This window comes from Rhinoderma darwinii, unplaced genomic scaffold (assembly GCF_050947455.1).
Source record: "Rhinoderma darwinii isolate aRhiDar2 unplaced genomic scaffold, aRhiDar2.hap1 Scaffold_104, whole genome shotgun sequence".
NCBI lineage: Eukaryota > Metazoa > Chordata > Amphibia > Anura > Rhinodermatidae > Rhinoderma > Rhinoderma darwinii.
This window is the reverse complement of record NW_027461923.1, coordinates 258,435-279,094: the sequence shown is the minus strand read 5'-3', so window position 1 is coordinate 279,094 and position 20,660 is coordinate 258,435. Positions and strand designations below refer to the sequence as shown.

The 20,660-nt window shown below is 46.1% G+C and overlaps 2 long non-coding RNA genes across 2 annotated transcripts in view; one reads left to right on the top strand and one right to left on the bottom strand.

Annotated features, from left to right (window-relative positions):
- LOC142698892 (uncharacterized) overlaps positions 1 to 20,660 on the top strand; it is a 229,128-nt gene that overhangs the window by 193,214 nt on the left and 15,254 nt on the right. The window lies entirely within an intron of this gene.
- On the bottom strand, positions 4,675 to 10,781 carry LOC142698895 (uncharacterized). The gene is made up of 3 exons (XR_012865833.1): positions 10,694 to 10,781; positions 8,927 to 9,139; positions 4,675 to 8,686 (listed from the first exon to the last, which is right to left on the bottom strand). It is a non-coding gene; the product is annotated as an uncharacterized LOC142698895 (long non-coding RNA).

Below are 20,660 nucleotides of genomic sequence, written 5' to 3'. Positions count from 1 at the left end.
AAAATCATGACTCCGCACTATCTGGCCATCCAGGCATCCTGGGTACCAAACACCTCATTTCCAGAAATTATTGGTGGCCTGGGTTGCCTAAAGACGTTAAGGCCTACGTCGCCGCTTGTGAGGTTTGTGCTAGGTCCAAGACTCCCAGGTCCCGACCAGCGGGCTTACTGCGTTCGTTGCCCATTCCCCAGAGACCTTGGACACATATCTCCATGGATTTTATCACCGATTTGCCTCCATCCCAAGGCAAGTCGGTGGTGTGGGTGGTGGTGGACCGCTTCAGTAAGATGTGCCACTTTGTGCCCCTCAAGAAACTACCCAACGCCAAAACGTTGGCTACCTTGTTTGTCAAACAAATCCTGCGTCTCCATGGGGTCCCTGTCAATATTGTTTCGGACAGAGGGGTACAATTTATTTCATTGTTTTGGAGAGCCTTCTGTATGAAGTTGGGGATTGATCTGTCCTTCTCCTCTGCCTTCCATCCTGAAACCAATGGCCAAACGGAGAGGACTAATCAATCTCTAGAACAATACTTAAGGTGTTTTGTCTCTGACTGTCAATTTGATTGGGTCTCTTTCATTCCCCTCGCCGAATTTTCCCTTAATAACCGGGTCAGTAACTCGTCAGGGGTCTCTCCTTTTTTTTGTAATTTTGGGTTTAGTCCACGGTTCTCCTCCGTTTCACCTGGTAGTTCCAACAATCCCGAGGTAGAGGTCGTTCATCGGGAACTGTGCACAGTCTGGGCCCAGGTTCAGAAAAACCTAGAGGTGTCCCAGAGCGTACAAAAAACTCAGGCTGATAAAAAACTTTCTGATAACCCCCTGTTTATGGTCGGGGATCTGGTGTGGTTGTCGTCTAGGAACTTGCGTCTCAAGGTTCCGTCCAAGAAGTTTGCTCCCCGGTTTATTGGGCCGTATAAGGTCATTGAGGTCCTCAATCCTGTCTCCTTTCGGCTGGAGTTACCCCCGTCTTTTCGGATACACGACGTGTTTCATGCCTCCCTCCTCAAACGCTGCTCCCCGTCCTTGGCTCCCTCGAGGAGACCTCCTGTTCCCATCCTCACCCCTGAGGGGGTGGAATTCGAGGTGGCCAGGATTGTGGACAGCAAGATGGTCCAAGGCTCCCTCCAGTACCTGGTCCATTGGAGAGGATACGGGCCCGAGGAGAGGACTTGGGTACCCGCCCGGGATGTTCACGCTGGGGTATTGGTCAGGAGGTTCCACCTGCGTTTCCCCAGTAAGCCAGCTCCACTTAGAAAGGGTCCGGTGGCCCCTCATAAAAGGGGGGGTACTGTAAAGGATCTGCCAGGCACAGCTTCAGGGTTAACTCCCAGAACTAATCAGTCAGCACCTGAGAATACATCCCTGAGACTGACTCCTGCTTCCACCATTCAGGCTGGCAGGCTTAGGAGTGGGAGAGCCTATCGTAACCTGGCCAGACTCAGCTAGCTCCCGCCCTCGGTCTATTTAAGCCTGCACTTCCTGTCCCTCGGTGCTTGTGATTCTTTCCTTGTGGTTTCCTGGCCCAGCTACAGCTCCTGCTATTTTTGATCCTGCTCCATACAGACCCTGGCTTACCGACTACTCTTCTGCTTTTCGTTTTGTACCTCGCACACTCCTGGCTTGGCTCGGCTCGTTCACCACTCTGGTTGCTCACGGTGTTGCCGTGGGCAACGGCCCCTTTTCCTTGCTTGTGTTCCTTTGTATGTTTGTCGTGTTTGTCGTGCACTTACTGAGCGCAGGGACCGCCGCCCAGTTGTACCCCGTCGCCTAGGGCGGGTCGTTGCAAGTAGGCAGGGACAGAGTGGCGGGTAGATTAGGGCTCACTTGTCCGTCTCCCTACCCCCTGCCATTACATATCCACGTAAAAAGCCCCATTCCAAAAACAACCCAACAGCCGTTGGCTTTCTGGATGAACTGGCAACAACCTGAAAGCCGCCTCAATGTCGGTTTTCGCTAACAGCGCGCCGGGACCCGCAGCACGAATTAACCCCACCGCCTTATCGAATGAGGTATACACTACGGAACACAACTCGTGATCAATCCCGTCATTTACCGACAAACCCTTGGGAAACGATAAATGCTGAATCAAACGAAATTTTTGGGGCTCGCGCTTTGGCACAATACCCAATGGGGAAACCACTAAATCTTTTATTGGCGAATCAACAAAAGGCCCCGCCATGCGACCCAACGAAACCTCTTTAAACAATTTTTCCGATACGACCTCAGCATGCAAGTAGGCCGACTTAAGATTCCTCCGCGTAACCGGAACCTCATAAGGAGGCGGGGGAATAATAAAACCCACACAAAACCCTTCAAAAATTAACTTGGCCGCCACCCTATCCGGATACTCATTTAGATAAGGGGCCATCCTTTCCACCCTCACCGGTGACAACCCCTTGACTAGCCGAGGAGGGCTGGTTCCCTGACCTCTTCTTCCGCATACATTTTGCAGCCCCGTGGTATGCACCGTTACACTCTGAACACACGTGCTTGAACTTGCACGTGGCCCCGAACTTACACTGGCCATCGTTAAATTGCCAGCAGAATCCCAACTTTGCCCCGGCACCTTGCCCGGCCTGACTGGACTGGCCCCCCTGGCCGACGCTCCCGGGAAAGGACTGCCTAACCGGAGCCGTAACCCTTAACCAAAGAGCAATATCCTTCTGGTTCCACCGAATCGCCGGCCGAACCGCTTTTCGCTGACGGAATTGCTCGTCGTATCTTAGCCACGCCTGCCCCCCGTACGCCCTATGGGCCTCCCCAATGGCATCAAAATAGCAAAACAACGCCGAACAATTTTCCGGCGCCTTTTCCCCTATCACACTGGCTAATATGTCAAACGCCTGCGACCAATTGACGAACGTCTGCGGGATAAGCCTATACCGCCGACGTTCCTCCTCATCCTTCTTACTCTCGTCCCGCTTGCTCTTATCCAAATTGAATTTAGCAAGCGGCAGCAGAGAAAAAATCTCGACATATTCGTCCTTCCAGATCCGCTCACGCACCTCCTGCTTTAAATGCGCCCCCAACGGACCTTCGAAGCAAACATACACCTCCCCCCGAGCGCGATCATCAATACGCACCCTATCGCCATCTTTTTGGGCCTCGGTCTGTACTGACACCGCGACCGCCTGTAACGATCCAACTACCCGGGGACCTTACCAAACTACCACCGGGGACACCTCCGTAACTACTGGCGCCGCCGCCCTATCTAGACGCCCGACCAGCTCCCGCAAGCAACCCGCTAAATCCGCTAGACCCGCGCCGTCGCGCCCGACCACGCCGCTACCGGCAGCCGATGCTACGCTTGCTGCCCCCCCACCGACACCCGACATAAAAATCGCTGGATATGGCAAAGACGGAGTTATGCACTCACCGGGCTGCACAGGCGCTGTGTTCCTGTCAGCCGGACCATCCTGACCTCGCCGATAAACGTCCAGTTCGCCTTCTTCCAGATCCTCTCTCGCAGACGACTGGCCATCCCACCGACATCTCCTACACAGGGACGACGATGCGCTGACAGATGGGCCGGCAACCTGCCGCCCGACCGCTGGGACCCAGACTTCCGACCGGACCTGTTGCCTCGTCGTCGCTGCAGCTCTAGGCGTCCGTCTTGACGATCTCGATGAAGCCTGCCCCCTGGCCGGAACATCACCAGGCGGGGCGGCCGTAGATTGTCCTCCAACTCTTGCATCCGATGGGGGAGGGGTGACAGGGAGCCCGGCCTGCGACTCCCTGTGTACCGCCGGACCTCGTCGCGGCTGGGGATTCCTGCCAGGACGCAGGGCCTGGGAAGAGGCGGCCCTCCCAGCTGCCTGGCCTTCAGCGTCCTTTGTAGGGCTCCCCCTGCGACGCCGTGTCCGCGGGACCACCTCAGGACTGAGGCGTTCTGGAGGGCGGGACCGCCGGGGAGACCCGGCCTTAGCCACCGTCGCCCCTGGAGACGCTCTCTGCCTCCTTTGAGCAGGAGCGGGTGTTGCCGACTCCCCCCCCCCGCCGCCATATTACTACTAGGGAGGGGGCCGGGGGAGAGAAGCCTATCCCCTTGTGCAACAGACCTCGGGTGCCGGGCTTGACGTGGCGATGCTTCGGCCCCCGGGATCCTCGTAAGTGCCGCCACGGTCTCCTCCAACCAGCCGGGACCGTGGTGAACAGCTGCAGCGCGCAGCCGCTCAAGTATGTCGGCCTCCGACATAACAGGGCACAGAGCGGGACAACGGAGGGAGCTAATGCAATTTTAGTGTTACTCCTCCCGCTGCTTCCGGCTCAATGCCGAAAGCAGCGGGAAGACCAGTAACGGCCCCCTAACTCCTCCCTGCCTCCCATCCACCTCCCCCTACCTCTCCCTCTCAGTTAACCCTTTCCCTACTAGGTCCCGTCATGGAGGCTTCCCTCTGAAGCCCTGCAGGCTGCGTCCAGCCTCTTCTAACTTGTTAAACATCTGTGTGACGGCCGATTAAACAACGGCAGTCACACGGACCTGTATAATTCAAAGTGGCCCTTCACACGGCTGTTTCAATGGACTGAAGGGTCCGTGAGAAAACAGGACATGTCCCATTTTCTCACACATCCCTCCATAGACTCTAGTCTATGGGGGGGGGGGGGTGTGAGATCGCGTCCTGCAGCGCACAGATGCAACTTATACGTGAACTGCAGTTCTTTCACGTCCGAGATGCTAAACACCTGTGTGAATCCAGCATCAGGCTGCATTCAGTAGAGCGCGTGCAACCTCGGATGTGAAGAACTGATGTTTTTCACATCCGAGGTGCACCCGTGCGAGTTTTGTTATCGCGGATCCCTCAGACTAGAGTCTATGGAGGGATGCGTGAAAAAACAAAACACAAGATAGGACATGTCCTATTTTTCCAAGTACCCCTCACATGCTCTGAGACAGCCGTGTGAACGGCCCCAATGAAATACATGAGTCAGTGACAGCCATTGTTTAAATAGCGTCACACGGATGAGTTACACGCTCGTCTCAATGAGCCCCAACAGGGTCAGCGCTGCAGGACGGCCGATGCCGAGCCAATATTTATTGTATCACATCTCATAAATTTGAAGGTATTAAGAGGTTCCTGCAAAATTATATAGAAATAAATAATCTAAGCAGCGCGGATTCCTGAAAACAAGGCCCTGTCTAACCAACACGTCTACAAAAAGGTGAGAAGTGCAAATCCAGATGTCGGTCATGAGGCCGAGGTTCTAAACTGAAGCTTTTACTACTGTAACAACCTAGTAGTGAAGCTACAGATGCAGGGACAGGGACAATGTATGTACAGGGGGAAATTATTTAAGGGACAGAAGTCACAGTAGCTCCATTGTGTATCTGGACACTGCAGCGCATGTATTTGTATCGGCCTCTGCATGGTGCGTCTCCTGGATGTCCGACCCCTGGACAACTTTATGTACTTTTTTATATTAACACAACTTGATTGTGACAAAGACCTCTACAAGCCGTCAGCCTGCATAGGGGTATATTAAATAACAGTGATAAATAGGAGTAATGCACTTATGTCACTGACCATATAGCTGCGTACAGTTGGTTAATATGGGATAGAACAGAATATACAGTAAGAATCGGATGTACTGGTTTTCCAGTAAACCGAGCAGCAACACAATGCCAAGCAGCAGCTGCAAAAGCAAATACAGTTTGAGGAAGCTTAGAGAGAAACCAGTGATCTAAATAGGTAATTTTCATCTATTCACTCATTAGGCCGTGTTCACACAGCGTATGAGCGTAAATATCTAAATACGCCTGCAAACACATTACCATTGACTTTAACGTGAAACATTGTAGCTCATACAAGGAATAATTTACGCTGCAGAATTAAGTGAAATATCCCTTCTGACTTTCTACAAATCCATCTTCCATTAAAATTGAAGACTCTTTGAAAAAAATTGACTATCAGCTCCAAAAACATCTTGATCTCAGTCTGATATTAGCTTCCAATTTTTTCAGCCGGTATCCTAGCTACAAGGTGGGGGCAGTTTTGGGCTCTAGGTAGAGCAATTGAAACAAATAGAATGGGAGGTTTAAAAAAAGCTGGAATATATAGAGAATAGTGACGTGCTAGAGGCCCACCAACATCGGAAGAGTCACGATCCTGAGGCTGAAGCCACCACAAATTATTGTCTACCGGCACAAAATGTAAAAGATTCAACATCCCCAGATAAAACCAGGATTTGGTTTTGAGATTATCTACTCTTAGGGCTCATTCAGATGTGTGTAACTTGTCCGTGTGATGGCCGTTAAAACTACCGTCACACGGACGCATGTATTTCAATGGGGCCTTTCACGAGGCCATTGTTTCAACGGAGCGTGTGAAGGGTCCATTCAAAGATAAGACATGTCCTATTTTCTTGCGTTTCCACGCATCCCTCCATTGACTAGTCTGAGGGTGCACCTCCGATGTGAAACAGGTCAGGTTTTTCACGTTCGAAGTTGCACACGGTCGTCTGTATGTAAATGACACAGCTACTAATGTAATGCAATGGAACTGGTAGACATCACTCAAGCCCAACTTTCTGAAGTTAAACCCTTACTGGTCTAGACAGCTCTAACTATCACAACACAAGAAGAAAAGAGCAGATCTCGTGCTTGGTTTCCTCTCACCAGTGCCAGGCAGCTGCTGCCAAGCCAAATAATGTAATAGGATGCATTTGACAGTGTTTCTACATACACATTACTACTCAGGTAACAGAATATGATTTAGCTACCTGTATAGAAGGTTGACCGAAATTGAGCGGGTGAGTCACAGTACCAAGAAATGTTAAATGGAGGTTAAGTTAGGAGGTAGTTTGGGGGCAACTACCATGTACAAATATCACACATTATAGAGATCTGTCTGAAGATTTGTACCCAGACTTGTTACCACGACAAGAAGGCATCCTCTACAGATAGTTGAGAAAGTATCTACATCAGCATAGAAGGGGATTCTTTACTGTAAGAGCAGTGACATTATTGAAATTGTGGTTGTTAGTTACTTTTGGAGGGGCCTGAATGCCTTAAACACAGCGTTTGTCATCCATCTCATAGGGTTTTAACCTTGCTTTGGATCAGTGCTGCTGGACGAAGGTCATGTAATCCCCCACCCACGCTATGGAGTTCCACCCCCACCCCTTTACAGGAAATAAGAAACTACATGCAAGGGAGATTCCTCAGTAATACACTATTCATCCAACCCATAGCATCAACCAAAGTCTCAGAGGAGGGGAGGGCGGGTACAACACTGGTGGAGCGTAACAATTGTACAGTAGATATCTCACCCCTACATGCGGAGCTTGAGCACCATAACGAGATGTTCTCTTTTCATTACAACCAAGATGGGTCTTGCTCAAAGGATTGCAATGGTTGATCCAAGAATGTAAGGGCTCATATTAAAGAGATCACGTTCCAGCTCCAACCTCCTTGAGGGTCAAGTAGACTTATGTATCTGGTACAAGTGTATAACTGGATAGGACCTCGAGATCATGATCAACACTGAGGACCCTTCCCCGCAGAAGTTCTTGCCATTATATCCAGAAAATACATTTGAGGTACAAGACTCCTTCCCAAGTCACAGTAGAAATACTCAACTTCGCTTTTCCTATTTTCTCAAATCCATCCCAACATGCATCTGGATGTAGCCAATTGTATTGCTCTGCATCATACACTTCACCTACAATTATGGTCACCACCTGGCAACAACTTATAGGAGCTGCAGAGTGGAGAGGAAAGTGACAACTGCTCAGAGACCAAGCGAGACTAAAAAGGTGGAGATGCCCATAAAACGTGATCAAAAAGCCTTGATATATCGAATACATTGTGAACCCCATTGATGGACATGGGCAACCATAGTGCTTAACCCATTCAATTCTGAACACATCAACCCAACTTTCTCTTACTCAGTATCTTAAAAGTAGTCCACAAGGGACCCAAAAGGACCATATTCGGAAGATCTACAGAGCACTTGTGGCAGTTACCGATAGAGATAGCGATTAAAGGAGTCACGGTCTTCTAAAAAACATTAGAGTAAGGATTTGTGGAGTTCCTTGAGGACCAGAATAGCAAGATTAGGTTCTCGTGATTTTCAATAGAGTCAACCACAACCCAAGTAGACAACGTGGCAGAACATCCCAAATAACCAATGTTGGGAACTTCATGGACACACAATTTGATGATTCCTCCATCTTAACCAGCATGTTCTGTCGGAGGTTCTTGAGAAGATTAGGATTAACCATATTAGTCTAAGCAGAGATTGTCTACAGAAGTTACTCATCTTAAAGGCCAGTTAAGTTATACAATGGCACACAGAAGACCAACCAATTACAAGACACCCTTGACAACATATAAACCCTTTTCTCCATGACTGGTGACCAGTTAATAAGCCAGTTCTTGCTGCCAAGATTCCAACCTGGACCACATGGTCTTATGACCTTTAGACTGCAGTCCCGAGTCTCTAAACATCACACAAAACCCAATTCTCAACTTCTACCTTGTTCCTTCATTTCTTGTCAAAAGCTACAAGACCAGTTGGTCCATCCAAGAGAGACATCAAGAAACTGGAGCGGAGCTTTGAGAATGGATATAATAGTGAGTAAGGTCACCGGATGCTTGATGGGGCACATTTTATGTCACACGCCAGATGGGACATGAACTCGTCTGTGGTGGGATGGATCCACATGGTGAAGAACAGTCGAAGAACCTGGAATTACAGACAAAACTGGTCAAACAATTGAGAAAAGATTTACCAGCTCAAACCAAACATCCTACACAAGGGGGTTGATCAATGAGTGCTTGTCAGAACTTGGAGGACCTACCACTATGAAACATGGCGATCAGTCCCACCCCCAAGTCTAGGTCCCCAAAAACCATCGACCGTTCATTATGTGGAACATTTCAATACACTGACCACCAATACATGAAGACCACAATGACCAAGTACCGTTTAAGAGTACATCAACTCCGACATGGTGGGAAGGATCTGTAGAAGTCTGTACGGTGCCACAGAGGCCACACAATTCAGTTTCTCAGCCGACTTCCTGTAGTAATACTTAGTGGTCCTCACAGAATATAGTCCAATAGGTGGCAGCAGAGAGGTCCGAATCGCCTCATATAAGAACAACTTTTCCAGATAATCAAACCTGGTTGTCCGATTCTAAAAGAAGAAAACCATTAAATAAATTGTGACATCCAGTTACCAGTGAAAATTATGAGGGTAATTGTCCAATCACTTGCAGACTCCACTAGGAGAGGACCATTTATGGCCGACTTAATGACCAACAATTATTCGGAACAAGCAATTAGCAGTTAATCCATTATTCCCTGTAGTGGGATTAGCTGACCACCCCATTCTCCTTCACAAGAAGGAAACAGTCAGCATGGCCAACATTGGAGGTGATGGGATGGTTATTGCCGTATTTTCTGACATATTTGTGCCATTTTTCATCATTGACACAAAAGGGGCAGCTGATAATCATGGGCTGGGTAGTTTCAAGATCTTATTTCTGTGTCCGCATGACAACACTTCCAGACATGTTCTCTTAAAGCTCAGTTATCATGGGAATACCAAGTGCCGAAAGTCAGAATTCCGCTTTTAATTACGTACATTTGACAAAAAGAGGTCACATAACAGGTCTAGTTTCCTTATGATAACACGATGCATTACACAGAAACAAGTAGTGTTGTCATGGGGACATAACAGATAAATTACAGGATAATTTTAAAAGCACAAAACCCTCCAAAAAATTCAGACAGAAATTGGCGCAAGATACAACACAAATCTACATCTGCTGAAGAAGAAGAAGAAGAAGAAGGGGTCGGGGTATATTTACGTGTCGCTTTTTTTTTGCTGTTTTCGCAGAATTTTTTTTTTTTTGCGACCTTGTAATCGCATCGGAACTGGGATAATAACGCACGCGGTTTTCGGATCTTCTTTTAACTGCACCTCAACCGCAACGTCCGAATACAACCTATGGGATAATTGACATCAGAGCGCCATAAAAACCGCATCAAATACGTACAGGGTTTAACCACTAATTGCCGCGATAGTTAATGAAAGACCAAAAATAATCTCATATAATTGCGCCCCGCGGGTCCAGTCACACGTTGCGGCTGAGGTGCGATTAAAATCACATTGAAAAAAATGCATCCAAAAATAGCACGCATTTTTACTGCGATTTGGTGCGTTTTTTAATGCGATTACGGTAAAAAATGCAACTGTTTCGAAAAACGCAGCAAATTGTGGTAGAAACTCATGTGGTTTTTGGACGCAGTTTGTTGATTTGTTGTAACTTCATCTGAATGGACCCAAATGCTGCGATAAGAAGAGATAAAAAACGCAGCAAAAATCACTCCGGAATTGCCGCGGTTTGTGACGCAGTTTTCGACTGTGCGGTTTTTTCAGGTAAATCACATTTATTTTACAAGTCTCAAATTTGAAAAACGAGCTGGAAAATACAACGACCAAAATGTGGGGGGGGGGGGGTGGCATGTTTTTATCCGTTTTTTACCGTGCGGCCAAAACTATCACCCCTAAATGCTCGCGTACCCTGCGGGATTACTGCGCGACAAAGACGCAACTTCAATGTTTCCCTACGAAAAAATAGACGCGAGTAATCATCACAAAGCTCGCTGTCAATTCGTGGGATTACCGCAACTTTCTAATCGTTACACTCGCAGGCATCGCAATCTCGCCATGTTGTTCTCTTACATAAGATGGAACTCCACCGCAATTTATGAGTAGCAGACACCTCTCCTGAAATCCTCTGCGCTGCTGGAGAAAAATAATAAGAATTAAAGTAAATCGACCTTTTTACAATCTACCTCTGTCTGACCTCTCACTAGATCAACACATTCATATCCTGAAACACTCTGTGCTGCTGGTTCCCCTGCTCCTTTGACTATGTAACTGTCTCTCTGTGACCTCCCTCAAGATCAGCACATTCCTCTGCTGTTATACGAGAACAGTGACTGGCACTGCTATGGGGGATCTATGGATATCAGTGTTAGAAGACACTGTCAGGGTATAGCTGGGGGGAGCTGGTGGTAGGATATACCCCCCTGCCAGGTGCTGGGTGCCAGGGGGAGTGCCAACAAGCCACCTTTTCTTGATAAGCTACACTGACACTTGGGGTACAGGATAATGACACACTGACATTTGGGGTACAGGATAATGACACACTGACACTTGGGGTACAGTATAATGACACACTGACACTTGGGGTACAGGCAGGGCCAGACTGGCCATCTGACAGTTCTGGTAAATGCCAGATGGGCCGGTGAACAGTGGGCCTCCTGCCGGCCGCCCAAACAATCAGTGGTGAACACAAGCAGCAACATTACAATAACTGCAGCCTCCTGGTGTTTATAACCACATCTTTCGGAGATTTATTGCTGTGTACTCTGCAGTGATGGGAAGGAGCGCTGCAGAAATGACGTTTAGCGCTTGTTGGCCGAGCCGCAGCTAATCAGCTCTAGACTTGTTTTCTGCACTGACGCCTCGCTCATTCGCGCACATCTCTGGCGCCGCAGAGGAAAAGGAGAATCGGTACCTGCCCAGTCTGCATGTACAAATCAAACCTAAAGCTGGTTGGCTGAGCATCAGCCAATCAGTGATGGGCTTAGTCTTTCTACTGCCCCTGAGCACAGCTTCAGTCTGGCTGCCGAGGAGAAGGAGTCTCCTGCCCCTGCCGGGGATGTTGCTGACGGCCGTAGCGTCAGTAGGTTTATGCTTCAGCCTCATGTAACCTGCTTGTGGGAGGGGAGGGGGTCCAGATACTGTAGATAGGAGGAGCTATAGGGTTAAAATGGTGAGCATCAGGTTATTGTTAATTTGAGCCACAGATGGGAGGAGCTTTGGAAAAGGGGTGTGGCTTTGTGGGCACATGGGCGGGGCTTAGTGGTGGAGGGGGCATCTCCGGTATACACGCCTATGTACTGCCAGCATCCTGCATGCCAGTGCCCAAGAATCAGCAGTCTACTAAAGAAAGCCGGTAAATATAGCAATGTGAGTGAAGTGTTGGGTTGATTTTTGTAGTGTGACTGGTTGATGTAGTGGTAACAGTGTATGACAATTGTATGAGTGAAATATGCAATTTATGTGAGTTTTGTGTCTTCTTCTACTGTATTGGTGGCATTAGTGTGCGTGTTGTTTTTAATGTGAGTGGTATGTGTGGTATAGGTCTAGTGTGTAAGAGTTATGTAAGGTATGTGTTTAGCATTGTGTGGTGTGTGCGGTATGTGTCTAGTGTAAGTAGTGTGTGCGGTATGTGTCTAGTGTAAGTAGTGTGTGCGGTATGTGTCTAGTGTAAGTAGTGTGTGCGGTATGTGTCTAGTGTAAGTAGTGTGTGCGGTATGTGTCTAGTGTAAGTAGTGTGTGAGGTATGTGTCTAGTGTAAGCAGTGTGTGCGGTATGTGTTTAGCATTGTGTGGTGTGTGCGGTATGTGTCTAGTGTAAGTAGTGTGTGCGGTATGTGTCTAGTGTAAGTAGTGTGTGCGGTATGTGTCTTGTGTAAGTAGTGTGTGTGGTATGTGTCTAGTGTAAGTAGTGTGTGCAGTATGTGTCTAGTGTAAGTAGTGTGTGTGGTATGTGTCTAGTGTAAGTAGTGTGTGCGGTATGTGTCTAGTGCAAGTAGTGTGTGCGGTATGTGTCTAGTGTAAGTAGTGTGTGCGGTATGTGTCTAGTGTAAGGGGTGTGTGCGGTATGTGTCTAGTGTAAGTAGTGTGTGCGGTATGTGTCTAGTGTGTTGTACGTGTCTAGTGTGTGAGTGGTATGTGTAGTATGTGAGTGATGTGTGCGGCATCTATGCCAGGTGTGAGTAGTACGTGTTCAACATGTGTCCTTGTTGTGGGTAGACAACGTGCGGCATATGTCTTAGGTGTGAGTGGCGAGAGTGGAGAGTAAATCCTATGTGTGAGTAGTGCGCGTGCGCGTGTGTCCTAGGTGTGATTTAGGAATGTGTTCTAGGTGTAAGTGGTGTGAATGTGCATGTGTCCTTAGGTGTGCGTGGTGTGGTGTGCGTGCGCATTAGTCATAAGTATGAGTGGTGTGCGTGCGTATTTGCCATAAGTGTGAGTGGAGTGTGTGCGCACGTGTCCTAGGTGTGAGTGGTGTGCGTGCTCATGTGTCCTAGGTGTGAGTGGCATGAATGCAGCATGTGTCCACCTTGTGGGTTGCATCTGTGCGTCATGTGTCCAGCATGTGAGAGTGTTTATGGTTGAATATAAAATATAAATCATACTATTTAGTTCCAGTACGGTGATATTTTAGCATTGTATACCGGTATAATTTACAATCTATATACGTCAGTATTAGGCCATGATCACGCAATCAGGATTTGATTAGGACTAAGTCCCTGATTCCAGACCTAAATCCCTTTCATATCCACTAACATTCTGCATCCATTACAAGTGGGTGGGCTATTTTATACCCCATTCACATGCAGCAGAAATAAGATCCGCAAAAAAAACCCTCCTGTAGAATAATGAGCATGTCCGTTATTCTGGTGGGAAAGCAGTGGATTGGTTGGAGTTGGAGCGATCAGGACTATTAATAAATCTCCCCATGTCCTGTATAGCTGGAAGGTGGTCCCATGTACTCCAGCCCAGCATTGGCGGCTGCGTATGGCCAGGGGTGAACCTAGCATGTCTGCCGCCTGAGGCGAAATATAAAAAGGCACCCCCCCCCCAAAATCTATCAGAGTTTTCTCATTCCTAGCTTTACACATCGAACACGCAATATATACATTTTTTAAATAGGAAAGCATTTGATGTTTATTTGTTAGGCCCTGTTCACATGGAGTATTTTGACTAGTTTTTTGGCGCGGAAACCACTCTACCCAAAACTCGTCAAATACAAGCCGAAAATGCCTCCCGAGAAAGAAGGGACATGCCCTATCTTCGCGCGTTTACGCCTCTGACCTCCCATTGACATCAATGGGAGGAAGAGAAAGGGTATTTCGCTGAGTTTTTTGCCCGTAGCACTCAATGGCCGCGAACGAAAAACACGGTGAAAATCGCGGCAAACGACGTGCAGGAAGGACAAAATTTGCCTCGAAATCCCAAACAGAATTTTGAGGCAGAATTTTCCTCCTGCAAAAAACTCAGTGTGAACACAACCTTAAAGTGCTGTTTGAAGTATGTAAAATATTTAAAGAATTATTCTTACTGCCAATCAGTGCAGTGCAAATAGTACAGTCTGCACTGCCTCATATCTCTCCTCGGCAGCCAGTCTCATTTGCGGCGTCACTCTCTGCAATTACATTCAGGCCAGTCCAGGACGGGTCGCACTTAGCGCTGTTTTGAAGCGGCACGTCCTGGGCTGGTTTCTTTGCTCTACCTGCTGTATTTTAGTGGTCGGCCTGTGCTGACTTGATGCCAGTGGTGGATTCATATGCTCTTTGGCCCTGGTCTCTACACAAGTTATGGGCCCACATACCACACGTAAGTATCACCTACATGTCAAAGTGCATCACATGCCACTCTGCAGACTGTCTCTTAGCCTGATCATCTGCTGCCGCACACACTTCCCCCACCACAGTAATTTACATAGATTGTAAGACCAACATTACAAATAATACCCCCATACTGTTACTGAATAATACCCCATACTGTTACTGAATAATACCCCCATACTGATACTGAATAATATCCCCATACTGTTACTGAATAATACCTCCATACTGTTACTGAATAATACCCCCATACTGATACTGAATAATACCCCCATACTGTTACTGAATAATACCTCCATAATGTTACTGAATAATATCCCCATACAGTTACTGAATAATACCCCCATACTGTTACTGAATAATATCCCCATACTGTTACTGTATAATACCTCCATACTGTTACTGAATAATACCCCCATACTGTTACTGAATAATATCCCCATACTGTTACTGAATAATACCTCCATACTGTTACTGAATAATACCCCCATACTGTTATTGAATAATACCCCAATACTGTTACTGAATAATATCCCCATACTGTTACTGAATAATACCCCCATACTGTTACTGAATAATACCTCCATACTGTTACTGAATAATACCTCCATACTGTTACTGAATAATACCCCCATACTGTTACTGAATAATACCCCCATACTGTTACTGAATAATACCCCCATACTGTTAATGAATAATACCCCCATACTGTTACTGAATAATACATTTATACTGTTACTGAATAATACCCCCATACTGTTACTGAATAATATCCCCATACTGTTATTGAATAATACCCCCATACTGTTAGGCTATGTTCACACGGGGCATTTTGCCGAGTTTTTTGACGCGGAAACCGCGTCGCAAAACTCGGCAAAAACGGCCCGAGAACGCCTCCCATTGATTTCAATGGGAGGCGTCGGCGTCTTTTTCCCGCGAGCAGTAAAACTGCCTCGCGGGAAAAAGAAGCGACATGCCCTATCTTCGGGCGCTTCCGCCTCCGACCTCCCATTGACTTCAATGGGAGGCAGGAGAAAGGGTATTTCTCGCTGTTTTATGCCCGCGGCGCTCAATGGCCGCGGGCAAAAAACGGCGCGATAATCGCCGCGAAAAACGGCATGCAGGGAGAGGAATATCTGCCTCAAAGTTCCAAACGGAATTTTGAGGCAGATATTCCTCCCCCAAAATACTCAGTGTGAACATAGCCTTACTGAGTAATATCCCCATACTGTTACTGTATAATACCTCCATACTGTTACTGAATAATACCCCATACTGTTACTGAATAATACCCCCATACTGTTACTGAATAATATCCCCATACTGTTACTGAATAATACCTCCATACTGTTACTGAATAATACTTCCATACTGTTACTGAATAATACCCCCATACTGTTACTGAATAATATCCCCATACTGTTACTGAATAATACCTCCATACTGTTACTGAATAATACCCCATACTGTTACTGAATAATACCCCCATACTGTTACTGAATAATATCCCCATACTGTTACTGAATAATACCCCCCATACTGTTACTGAATAATACCTCCATACTGTTACTGAATAATATCCCCATACAGTTACTGAATAATACCTCCATACTGTTACTGAATAATACCCCCATACTGTTACTGAATAATACCCCCATACTGTTACTGAATAATATCCCCATACTGTTACTGAATAATACCTCCATACTGTTACTGAATAATACCTCCATACTGTTACTGAATAATACCCCCATAATGTTACTGAATAATACCCCCATACTGTTACTGAATAATATCCCCGTACTGTTACTGAATAATACCCCCATACTGTTACTGAATAATACCTCCATACTGTTACTGAATAATACCTCCATACTGTTACTGAATAATACCCCCATACTGTTACTGAATAATACCTTCATACTGTTACTGAATAATACCTCCATACTGTTACTGAATAATACCCCCATACTGATACTGAATAATACCCCCATACTGTTACTGAATAATACCTCCATAATGTTACTGAATAATATCCCCATACAGTTACTGAATAATACCTCCATACTGTTACTGAATAATACCCCCATACTGTTACTGAATAATATCCCCATACTGTTACTGAATAATACCTCCATACTGTTACTGAATAATACCCCCATACTGTTACTGAATAATATCCCCATACTGTTACTGAATAATACCTCCATACTGTTACGGAATAATACCCCATACTGTTACTGAATAATACCCCATACTGTTACTGAATAATATCCCCATACTGTTACTGTATAATACCTCCATACTGTTACTGAATAATACCCCCATACTGTTACTGAATAATATCCCCATACTGTTACTGAATAATACCTCCATACTGTTACTGAATAATACCCCCATACTGTTATTGAATAATACCGCAATACTGTTACTGAATAATATCCCCATACTGTTACTGAATAATACCCCCATACTGTTACTGAATAATACCTCCATACTGTTACTGAATAATACCTCCATACTGTTACTGAATAATACCCCCATACTGTTACTGAATAATACCCCCATACTGTTACTGAATAATACCCCCATACTGTTAATGAATAATACCCCCATACTGTTACTGAATAATACATTTATACTGTTACTGAATAATACCCCCATACTGTTACTGAATAATATCCCCATACTGTTGCTGAATAATACCTCCATACTGTTACTGAATAATACCTCCATACTGTTACTGAATAATACCCCCATACTGTTACTGAATAATATCCCCATACTGTTACTGAATAATACCTCCATACTGTTACTGAATAATACCCCATACTGTTACTGAATAATACCCCCATACTGTTACTGAATAATATCCCCATACTGTTACTGAATAATACCCCCATACTGTTACTGAATAATACCTCCATACTGTTACTGAATAATATCCCCATACAGTTACTGAATAATACTTCCATACTGTTACTGAATAATACCCCCATACTGTTACTGAATAATACCCCCATACTGTTACTGAATAATATCCCCATACTGTTACTGAATAATACCTCCATACTGTTACTGAATAATACCTCCATACTGTTACTGAATAATACCCCCATACTGTTACTGAATAATACCCCCATACTGTTACTGAATAATATCCCCATACTGTTACTGAATAATACCCCCATATTGTTACTGAATAATACCTCCATACTGTTACTGAATAATACCTCCATACTGTTACTGAATAATACCCCCATACTGTTACTGAATAATACCCCCATACTGTTACTGAATAATACCCCCATACTGTGACTGAATAATACCCCCATACTGTTACTGAATAATACTTCCATACGGTTACTGAATAATACCTTTATACTGTTACTGAATAATACCTCCATACTGTTATTGAATAATACTTCCATACGGTTACTGAATAAAACTACGAAACCATGATCACATATTACTACAACATAGTGTCAGAAAAAACCCACCATACTGTTCGTGAATAAATCACACTATATATAGACCAATATTACCACCATATAGTGACCTTATAGAGGTAGATGCCAGTTATACACAAGATATCTGCAGACCATATAAGTGATTACAGTATAGTTATATCGAGTGACTATTGTGGCAAATTTAAGTTTTTCAAATTTTTATACTGCTTTTTTTGGTAGATTCCGCTGGAGCGTTTGGACTACGTCGTAGATTCATTGGACTACTCCGATGATCTACTTTTTAAAAAAAAAATAAAATGGTGAAAGAGGGTTGCAAGGGGGAGTTTAGATTCCAATAAAAGTTTTTCTTATGTCTGTTTTTTTTAATACTTTATTATGGCCTTGGTAATGGCTGTTGTCTGATTGAGAGCGTCCATTACTAAGAAGGGGCTTCGTGTTAGCCAGTAAAAAGGCTATCACTAACCCCTATTATTACCCCGGTTCTCACTGCCGCGAGAGGAGTACGATCCAGTACCCGACCATCTGAAGCGACGGTAAGGCAGCAGGGCGGCCACAGGCTGGTTTTACCAGGCTGGGAAGGGATAAAAAACGTGGCCCTTCCCACCCTGGTGATGCTAGGCTGCAGCTGCTGTATTGTATCTGGCTGGTTGTGAAAAATAGCGGGAACCCCACGTCTTTTAAAAAAAAAAAATAATAGAAAAAAAATTACGTGAGATCCCCTCCATTTTTCATAAGCAGCCAGATACAATAAAGCAGCAGCAGCCTAGCATTACCAGGGTGGGAAGGGCCATGGTTTTTGGCCATTCCGAGCCTGATAGTACCAGCCTGCGGCCACCCCAGTACCCGCCCTTCTCTTCAGACGGTCGGGTCCTGGATCGTACCCAGCTCTTCCCAGTACTCCGGGTAATAATAGGGGTTAGTGCTAGCCTTATTACTGGCTAACACTAAGCCCCTTCTTAGTAATGGACGCTCTCAATCAGACAGCAGCCATTACTAAGGCGGTAATGAAGTATTAAAAAACAGAGACATAAAGAAATTTATTTTATTGAAATGACAACTCTTCCACAGAATCCACTTTAACCATTTTATTAGAAAAATAAAATAAAGCTGAAATCAGCGAAGTAGTCCAACTAATCTACGACGTAGTCCAAATGGTCCAGCGGAACCTGCAAAACAAAAAGGAGCAGTATGAAAAATAAAAATAAAGATGGCTGCCCCCACAGACGTACAAACATATGAATAAATCGCTATCTTCGGGAACATATTAAAATAATTAGAAAAATTAGGCCCATAAAATAAAACATATCAAATAAAAAAAAATAATGATAACACCTTTCTTTTAAAGAGAACCTTTCACCTCCCCATACATGTGCAGCTGAGTTCAGCATGTAATGGGGAGGGCCGCACAAACTCTGGGGCACTTTACATTTTTTTCTTAGCCTCCTTCGTTATTTAGATATCGGTGCTGTAATATTTGGCGCCCGATATTTAAATAACCCCATGAACTGTCAATGGGGAGGTAATTGGCAAGGGGGCGTGTAACATCGCTGTGACACTCAGGGCTGCCATCAGGAATTTCTGGGCCCCATACTGCCAATGAGTCTGGGCCCCCGCCCCCCTCGTTATTAGGAGGGGGGATGAAATGTAAAGGGGCGGGAGGTAGGGCACATTAAAAAGAAAACTCTTTGGAGGAGCAGGGCAGAGACAGGAGGTGGGTGTCGGAGGGCAAAGGGGAGAAACTAAGTGCCAGGGCTGGGAGAACTGAAGGTAGCAGTGGTAGCCAGGGGGGAGACGCAACCTCACAGGGGCTCTGTGGAGTGACAAGGAAGAGACAAGAGACAGCGGCTCTGTGGGGGGCAAAAAGGGAAAGTGAGTGTGTGTGTATGTGTGTGTGTGTGTGTGTGTGTGTGTATGTAGAATCTGTCAGGGTGTAGGAGGGCAATATAAACAAAAATCATTGCACTGAAGCCCTATACACAGCAGAGTCACTCACCAAAATGTAGTCCCTAAGATCTCCCACCGCCACGGGCATGTCTGGATGATGCTTTTGCATTCTCTTCACACGCTGCACACACGTTATCTGTGTGTAGCGCTATCTACAGGGGGCTGTGTGTGGCGCTATCTGCAGGGGTGGGTGAGGCGCTATCTACAGGGGGGGTGTGTGGCCCTATCTACAGGGTGGGTGTGGCGCTATCTACATGGGATTGTGTGGCGCTATCTACATGGGATTGTGTGGTGCTATCTACAGGGGGCAGTGTGTGACACTATCTACAGGGGAGTGTGTGTGTGGCGCTATCTACAGGGGGTATGTTCGGCGCTAACTACAGGGGAGTGTGTGGCACTCTCTACAGGGGATTCCAGTCCAGGAGGAGACCCTGACCTCACTGTCCATATATGGACAGTGACCTCAGGGGCTACCTCTAGGAGAGGAATCCCCGACCAGAGTGTCGGCAACTCTCTGGCCGGGGATTCCGCTCCTGGATGGGTGAATGGCAGAGCAGGAAGCTGATACTTTCCTGCTCTGCCATAGTATTCAATTGTATCTGCATCCTGTGGACGCAGATACAATTGAATATGGCAGTGGCTGAGACACGTCTGGGACAGTAATTTGCCGGGACTGCCTCTTTAGATTCAGGACAGTCCCTGCAAATTCAGGACTGTTGCTAACTATGCCTCCGGTATAAGCTTTCTCCCCCTACCCAGGTATACTCTCTCCTTCCTCTACCCCTCCCCATGTATAATTTCTCCCCTCCCT